Below are 8,778 nucleotides of genomic sequence, written 5' to 3' on the forward strand. Positions count from 1 at the left end.
CTGTCAATTTTTGTCGCATTACTACATTGCTACCAAATGGAACACAATATACTCAACATAACAAACTCATTTCCAGATAAAACTTGTCACATTACACGAGATGAAACTCATTTCCAATGTGCTCACACAACAATACATTACATTTCATTACAATCCCTTTCATTACATACCACAATCCAGTTAGTATGGATTCTTAAACCACTCAGAAAAACTGATGCCAGAATGCTAATGCCAATTACTATGAGAAATCCCCATGTTTGCATAAACTCATTTCTATTCTTGATCTTCAACTTGAGCTTCTTGTTCTTCTTTATTAAGTACATCAACCTCCTCTCTAAATCATGGGCCTTTAGCCAGCTTTTCTCCAATCCACAAATGCATGAGCAACACAATCTGTGGGAGGGGGATCAATCCAAACTACCCAGTCGCATTCATCAGGGAGTTGCAGAATTATATCTTACATTATACAAAAAAATCAGTAAATAATGAAAGCAAAATGAGAGGACAGACAGAGCGGGAATGAGAGGTAATCCCTTACATCTAGGGGGCAGCCTAAGAATCTTCTTCCTGTGCTTGCACCTCCCCAGGTGACGCGACGAGCGGGGATGAGACCGTGCCTGGGGCACCGCCGCATCATGCTCATCTCCATCCCAGAGAATGACGGATGGGGGAGGTAGAACTCGGATTGAAACTGAACAATCCCAACACCATCGACCTAAACACAAGAAATCCCCAAACTGATGAACCCTAATTGGGATAGAAATCCCCTAGATCGATCCATCGACGAGCAACACTTACCTCACAAGCCATCGACAAGCTCGACGTGCACATGTCGTCACCCTCCAAATCGACCCACCGTCGGCCTCTGAATCCTGCTGCAGTCGCTCTCCAAATCGAGCCGTTGAGAGGTTGAAGAAGAGCAGAGAGAGTGAAGCGAAGAGGTAATAGATGGCCCACATGTAAGAACAGAGGGGCAAATATGTCAAACTGAGGGCCAGTTAGCGGTTAAACAACCTTGACTAGACGGAAACGGAGCGGAGGGGCATTTCTATAAGTGGCACTGATGGCGGAGGGGCAAAACTGAGCATACCCAAAAACTAGGGGCAAAACTAAGTAGTGGGTTCAAGTTAGGGGCAGAACTGGAATTGGCCCACAAAGAAAAGGGATGATCAACTAGTAGCATATCCGACCAAATGACCAACACATAGAGCATATGCGGTCAAATGCTTAACACACATAGAGCAAAAAAGACCTACAATGTCATGGAAGCCACACCATTTGGCCACCAAACTTGCAATTGTTTGTAATAGCCACAATTCTTACTCACGGCCTCTTGAATGGTGTACCATCGATTGGTGAGCGACTTTGTCTTATGCTCACGGATCATCTGCGACCGCGACTCCGTGAAGTTGTTGTCCCCATTGAGGTCGATGTTTGTACAAGATGTGATGGTCGGCTATGATGGTAGGTGGAGGCTGCTTCTACGGATAGAGCTTCGTGGCAGCTAATTAGTATGGCGGAATCTTCTACACCAGCCAGGGCGGAGGCGATTGCACAACCATCACCCGCCGAGTCACACACTTTGGCAGACAAAGAACTGGGTGATCGACCACCACCAAAGCATCCTCCCTCTTCCTGTGTTTGCGGCGGCGGGCGGTACATGTTACCATATTGGCTTTACATATACGAAGGCTAGTTCGACATCTGGAATAGATGGCCTTCTAGTCCCCTTTTTTCAAAAGTTCTAGGTGCAGCTGTAGCCGGTAATCATGCCAATGTTCCATGAATTCTATATTGGAACGTTGGACATGTCCTGCCTAAACTATGGTGCCATTACCTTGATCTCCAAAATAGTTGGGGCGATGAATAACCTACACTGTAGGCCAATCACGGTGATTAATATGATCCAATGGATTGCCTCGAAGGTGTGTGTGATGCGGTTTGCCAAGGTGGTAGAAAGCCTCTCCCACCCTTGCTAGTCTGCCTTCTAGAAGGGGCTTCGTACACATGATGGAATCCTAGCTCTTCATGAAATGATCCATGAAGTTAAGGTACTCCCTCTGTAAAGAAATATAAGAGCGTTTAGTGATCTAAATGCTATTATATTTGTTTACAGAGAGAGTACAACGTAGGAAACGCGTTTTCCTTAAGAGACTTCCAAAAGGCATATGACTGCCTTGAATTGTCTTTACTCCGCTTAGGCCTTGAGCGGAGAGAGCTGGACGACCATTGGTGTTCATGGATCGCAATTGATCAGGAGAAGCAATACAATGATTAATATTAATGGGGAAGTTAGACAATATTTTAGGTCTTCCGCAAGGTGAGGCAGGGGGTCCTATCTTCCCTGTCCTCTTCAACCCTGTGTTTGACACCCTTGCAGCTATCCTAGATAAGGTTAGGATGGTCGGCCACATCTTTGGTGTGGTTGGGCATATCATCCCTAGAGGTGGTTTTACTCACCTCCAATATGCGGATGATACAATGATCATGGTGGAGGGATCTAAACTTGACATCATCAACCTCAAGTTCCTACTCATCTACTCTGGGCTATGTTTGGCCTTAAGATCAGTTTTGATAAAAGTGAGGTGGTGGTGTTAGGGTTCTTTGCCGACCATCAGCAGCAGATTGCGGGCAACCTTAATTGCAAGTTGTCCTTGATGAGTGATATTTTTACACTCATCTAGAGTTTAAACCAAGATATTTCATAAAAATCGAGATATTCGGCGAAGGATTCCAAATATACGATATTTATTTTTTCCACGGTAAATGACCTATTTGTGGACGAAATCAAGTAAATACATGGAAAGGAGTAAAGTGGAGATATAGTAGATCAAGTGGGAGGTGCAACAGAGTAGCCAGCGTAAAATATGGTGTTCCATATGACCATCTCCGCTTGCATGGATGGTGGTATGCACTACCAACGGAGGTGCCTGGTCCACCTGAATAACCTTTATAAAAGGACCGATGCCAAATGAGCACCAGAACAAGTCACCACATTGCCATCTTCGCAGCAGTCATCTCACCGCCATTTCCCATCTACATCTCCATAGCCACCACCTTCATCACCACCATAGTTCTCAGCCATCTAGCCATACTTTGTAATCGTGTATCACATCCAGCATCTATCGTAAGACATACTATCAATCAATCAATCGTCATGATGTGTTCTTTAATGATTCCTTCGTGTGATCCGATCTCCATGTGTGAGTAGTTCGGTAAGGTTATGGGTTGAGGCAAGGCCTTGCAACCCAATGTATTTGTTGGAGGAATCGATGGAAGTATGATACGTCCATTTTGCATCATGCTTTTATATTGATATTTATTGCATTATGGGCAGTTATTACATATTATGGTACAATACTTATGCCTTTTCTCTCTTATTTTACAAGTTTTACATGAAGAGGGAGAATGCTGGCAGCTGGAATTCTAGACCGGAAAGGAGCAAATCTGAGAGACCTATTTCGCACAACTCCAAATGTCTTGAAAATTTACTGAGAATTATTTTGGAATATATAAAAATATTGGACAAAGAAATACCATAGGGGGACCCACCCGGTGGCCACAAGCCTGGGGGCGCACCCTACCCCCTAGGCGTGCCCCTAGGGCCTGTGGGCCCCCTGGAAGGTCTCCGGTGCCCATATTCTGCTATATGGTGTCTTTTGACCTGGAAAAATCGTAAGGAAGCTTTCGGGATGAAGCGCCGTCGTCTCGAGGCGGAACCTGGGCAGAAGCAATCTAGGGCTCTGGTGGAGCTGTTCTGTCGGGGAAGTTTCCTTCCCGGAGGGGAAATCAAAGCCATCGTCATCACCAACAATCCTCTCCTCGAGAGGGGTCAATCTCCATTAACATCTTCACCAGCACCATCTCCTCTCAAACCTTAGTTCATCTCTTGTATCCAATCTTTGTCTCAAAACCTCAGATTGGTACCTATGGGTTGGTAGTAGTGTTGATTACTCCTTGTAGTTGACGCTAGTTGGTTTATCCGGTGGAAGATCATATATTCAGATCCTTAATGATATTCATCACCCCTATGATTATGAACATGAATATGCTTTGTGAGTAGTTAAGTTTATTCCTGAGGACATGGGAGAAGTCTTGTTATAAGTAATCATGTGAATTTGGTATTCGTTCGATATTTTGATGAGATGTATGTTGTCTATCCTCTAGTGGTGTTATGTGAACGTCGACTACATGACACTTCACCATAATTCGAGCCTAGGGGAAGGCATTGGAAAGTAGTAAGTAGATGATGGGTTGCTAGAGTGACAGAAGCTTAAAGCCTAGTTTATGCGTTGCTTCGTAAGTGGCTGATTTGGATCCATATGTTTCATGCTATGGTTAAATTTACCTTAATTCTTCTTTCGTAGTTGAGGATGCTTGCAAGAGGGGTTAATCATAAGTGGGAGGCTTGTCCAAGTAAGGACAACACCCAGGAACCGGTCCGCCCACATATCAAATTATGAAAGTAACGAACGTGAATCATATGAGCATGATGAAAACTAACTTGACAGTTATTCCCATGTGTCCTCGAGACCGCTTTGCTTTATATAAGAGTTCGTCCAGACTTGTCCTTTGCTACAAAAGGTATTGGGGCACCTTGCTGCACCTTCGTTACACTTATTACTTGTTACCCGTTACGAATTATCTTATCACAAAACTATCTGTTACCGATAATTTCAGTGCTGGTAGAGAATACCTTACTGAAAACCGCTTGTCATTTCATTCTGCTCCTCGTTGGGTTCAACATTCTTACTTATCGAAAGGACTACGATAGATCCCCTATACTTGTGGGTCATCAAAGTACTTTGAATTAACACCCCGTATTTGTAGCATAAAATTGCTTCGCAGTTGTCTCATGTATTGTTCTCGTTCTTCATCCCTACAGGTATGTAGGATCATGGAGAGCAAGCCACGTAGAGCCAAGGGCAGGGAGACCATGATATGTTATACTGAACACTAGTGACATAAGGGTTTAATACGGTAACATGGATCTTATCTCTGGGGATACAAGAGGTGTAATCATTAAATGCCCAATGCTTTTGTTTGATTATTGCTACCTTAATTACCAGGGCAACTCCATGTGACAGATAGGGCCTTCAGTTGGACAAATAACTCTTGATGCAGGACGCTGATGTCTACTACACAACCTTCTTCTTGTAGACGTTGTTGGGCCTCCAAGTGCAGAGGTTTGTAGGACAGTAGCAAATTTCCCTCAAGTGGATGACCTAAGGTTTATCAATCCGTGGGAGGCGTAGGATGAAGATGGTCTCTCTCAAGCAACCCTGCAACCAAATAACAAAGAGTCTCTTGTGTCCCCCAACACACCCAATACAATGGTAAATTGTATAGGTGCACTAGTTCGACGAAGAGATGGTGATACAAGTGCAATATGGATGGTAGATATAGGTTTTTGTAATATAAAAATATAAAAACATCAAGGTAACTAATGATAAAAGTGAGCGTAAACGGTATTGAAATGCTAGGAACCAAGGCCTAGGGTTCATACTTTCACTAGTGCAAGTTCTTTCAACAATAATAACATAATTGGATCATATAACTATCCCTCAACATGCAAAAAAGAGTCACTCCAAAGCCACTAATGTGGAGAACAAAAGAAGAGATTATGGTAGGGTACGAAACCACCTCAAAGCTATCATTTTTGTTCTATCTATTCAAGAGTCCATAGTAAAATAACATGAAGCTATTCTTTTCGTTCAATCTATCATAGCGTTCATACTAGAATAACACCTTAAGACACAAATCAACCAAAACCCTAATGTCACCAAGATACTCCATTGTCACCTCAAGTATCCATGGGCATGATTATACGATATGCATCACACAATCTCAGATTCATCTATTCAACCAACACAAAGTACTTCAAAGAGTGCCCCAAAGTTTCTACCGGAGAGTCAAGATGAAAACGTGTGCCAACCCCTATGCATAGGTTCATGGGCGGAACCCGCAAGTTGATCACCAAAACATACATCAAGTGGATCACGTGAATATCCCATTGTCACCACAGATAAGCACGGCAAGACATACATCAAGTGTTCTCAAATCCTTAAAGACTCAATCCGACAAGACAACTTCAAGGGGAAAACTCAATTCATCACAAGAGAGTAGAGGGGAAAAACATCATAAGATCCAACTATAATAGCAAAGCTCGCGATACATCAAGATCGTATCACCTCAAGAACACGAGACAGAGAGATCAAACACATAGCTACTGGTACATACCCTCTGCCCCAAGGGTGAACTACTCCCTCCTCGTCATGGAGAGCGTCAGGATGATGAAGATGGCCACCGGTGATGGATGCCCCCTCCGGCAGGGTGCCGGAACGGGCTCCCGAGAGGTTTTTGGTGGCTACAGAGGCTTGCGGCAGCGGAACTCCCGATCTATTGTTGTCTTCGAAGGTTTTAGGGTATATGGACTTATATAGGCGAAAGAAGTCGGTCGGGGGAGCCACGAGGGGCCCACGAGGGTGGAGGGCGCTCCCAGGGGGTGGGCACGCCCCCCTGCCTCGTGGCCTCCTCGAAGCTTCCCTGACTTGCACTCCAAGTCCCGTGGATTGCTTCCGTTCCAAAACTAACGCTCCCGAGGGTTTCATTCCATTTGGACTCCGTTTGATATTCCTTTCCTTCGAAACACTGAAATGGGCAAGAAAACAACAATATGGGTTGGGCCTCCGGTTAATAGGTTAGTCCCAAAAATAATATAAAAGTGCTTAGTAAAGCCCATAAACATTCAAAACAGATAATATAATAGCATGAATGCTTCATAAATTATAGATACGTTGGAGATGTATCAGACGCATGTCGGTCAAGACATAATTTGGACACCCCCCCACTTTGAGACGTAGCAAGCACATTGCGATGGATAACTTCCAGGGCACAAATTAAGATCATAATGGTCCCGTCACAAATATATTGTTGTAAGCATAATTGCTCATACCTATGCCTATTTTTATTATAATTGTTTCTAGTGTCAACTTGATCCTGATCCGGTCAAAAGCTATAATTTAATTCTCTTGCAAAAGCTTGTTAGAAACCCTTGACTTAAAGGGTACCATCCTCTCATGGGTTCGATAACTCAGGGTCATCTCTGGGGAAAAAGGCGAGAATCCTTTCTGCTCGTTTACCGGATCACTAAAGGGACTAATCGGTCCTCCTTCCCCGTCGCTGACCTGGGGATGCCGTTGTCTGACTCGACAATCCCCATTAAGGATTTTGACGCGCTTATGGGGAGGGTCGCCTCTAGGTCTGAGTCGTGGTGCATCTAACTTACATCCAAAGGAAGTAAATCTATGATCATTGATTTGTGCCTTTTTAGTGTCCCGATGTATATAATGGGGGTGTATATTTTGCTGGAGGTCTGCATAGCTGTGTATATTTTGCTGGAGGTCTGCATAGCTCCTTTCATAAGGATCTAATACGCTTTTTTGGGTAGGCAGATGATGGACTGCGGAAATACCATATGGTCAAGTGGATAGATATCTGCTTTCCCAAGGACCTGGGGCCTAGGTATTCTCGTGTCCCGTCTTATGGACATGGTCCTTATGATGAGATGGGTTTGGCGGGTCCTCAACAAATACGGTGGCCTGTGGTTGTAGCCTTAGCTTATTAAAGCGAAATACTTATATGGATGTCCTCTACTGTCAAGTGAGCATAGGAAGGGATCTTAGTTCTAGAAGTTGATTCGGTCGATCAAGAACAAGATTTGCTTGGGCTCTCTATCTCCGTAGCCAATGGAGATGGGACTTTCTTTTGTCCTGACCCATGGGTGGATGGATCTATGATATGCGTGGATATACCAGACTTGTTCGCTATCTGCGTGGACATGTTGGTCTCCTCGGCAGCCCACAATGGGGTCTAGAATGTCCCCTTTTGTTGGTCATTTGGACCGGAGGAAACCATTGCTTGGGCTATCCTTCGAGCGACTCATCTAGCTTTGCGCCCGCAATATCATGACGCCATATCTTGGCGCCTAACCTGTCGGGGTTCTTCTCTGTTGGCTCGACATATCATGCCTTATGTCTAGGGTCGTCGCTTACGTGGACCACACCTTTGTGAAAAGCGCCAAGTCCTCCGAAGGTCAAGATCTTTATGTGGCCGCTTCTTTGTGATCGGCTCCATTAGGCACACAGGTGGCCAAGCGGCACTGGATGGGCAATGGGCTATGCCATCTTTGTGAGATCCCAGAGATAGAAACCCACATCTACTTCACCTGTCCCGCGCGGCTCGCTTTCTTTGGTGCTTTGTCCGCGACGCTCTGGGGCCACTAGGGGAGGTCCTGAACTTAGCTGGGCTTCTCGAAACTCGGGCCAACCAAACCGTCCAGGAGGAAGATTGGTTAGTGATCGTGGCCATGACCTGTATCTTATGAACGACGCGTAACAAGATGGTAATTGGCTGGGTCTTTCTATAGTAAGCTACTGACTCTATCTTCAAATTCATGGAGTTTTCGAAGCTCTAGCACCCGCTCTCTAGGAAGTGTGATCGAAATCGACTTGACGATATGATGGACACGATGACTCAGGCTGCTCGTCGCGCATATTAGCCGTGATCTATTGACCACTTGGTGAATGTTTCCTCTTTCTTTATTTCTCATTTGGGCATGTGTGTTTTTGCCTCATTGGACGTATATTTTTTGCTGCTCGTGAACTTGTTGTGTAGATTTGATGGTTCCTTTATCTATGAAGTGGGGCAAAAGCCTATTTCTTGAGAGAAGATAAAGCCACTACACGGCTTGCGGAAATTCGCAGGGGCACACAACTG

The sequence above is a fragment of the Triticum aestivum genome, chromosome 1B (genome assembly GCF_018294505.1).
Source record: "Triticum aestivum cultivar Chinese Spring chromosome 1B, IWGSC CS RefSeq v2.1, whole genome shotgun sequence".
NCBI lineage: Eukaryota > Viridiplantae > Streptophyta > Magnoliopsida > Poales > Poaceae > Triticum > Triticum aestivum.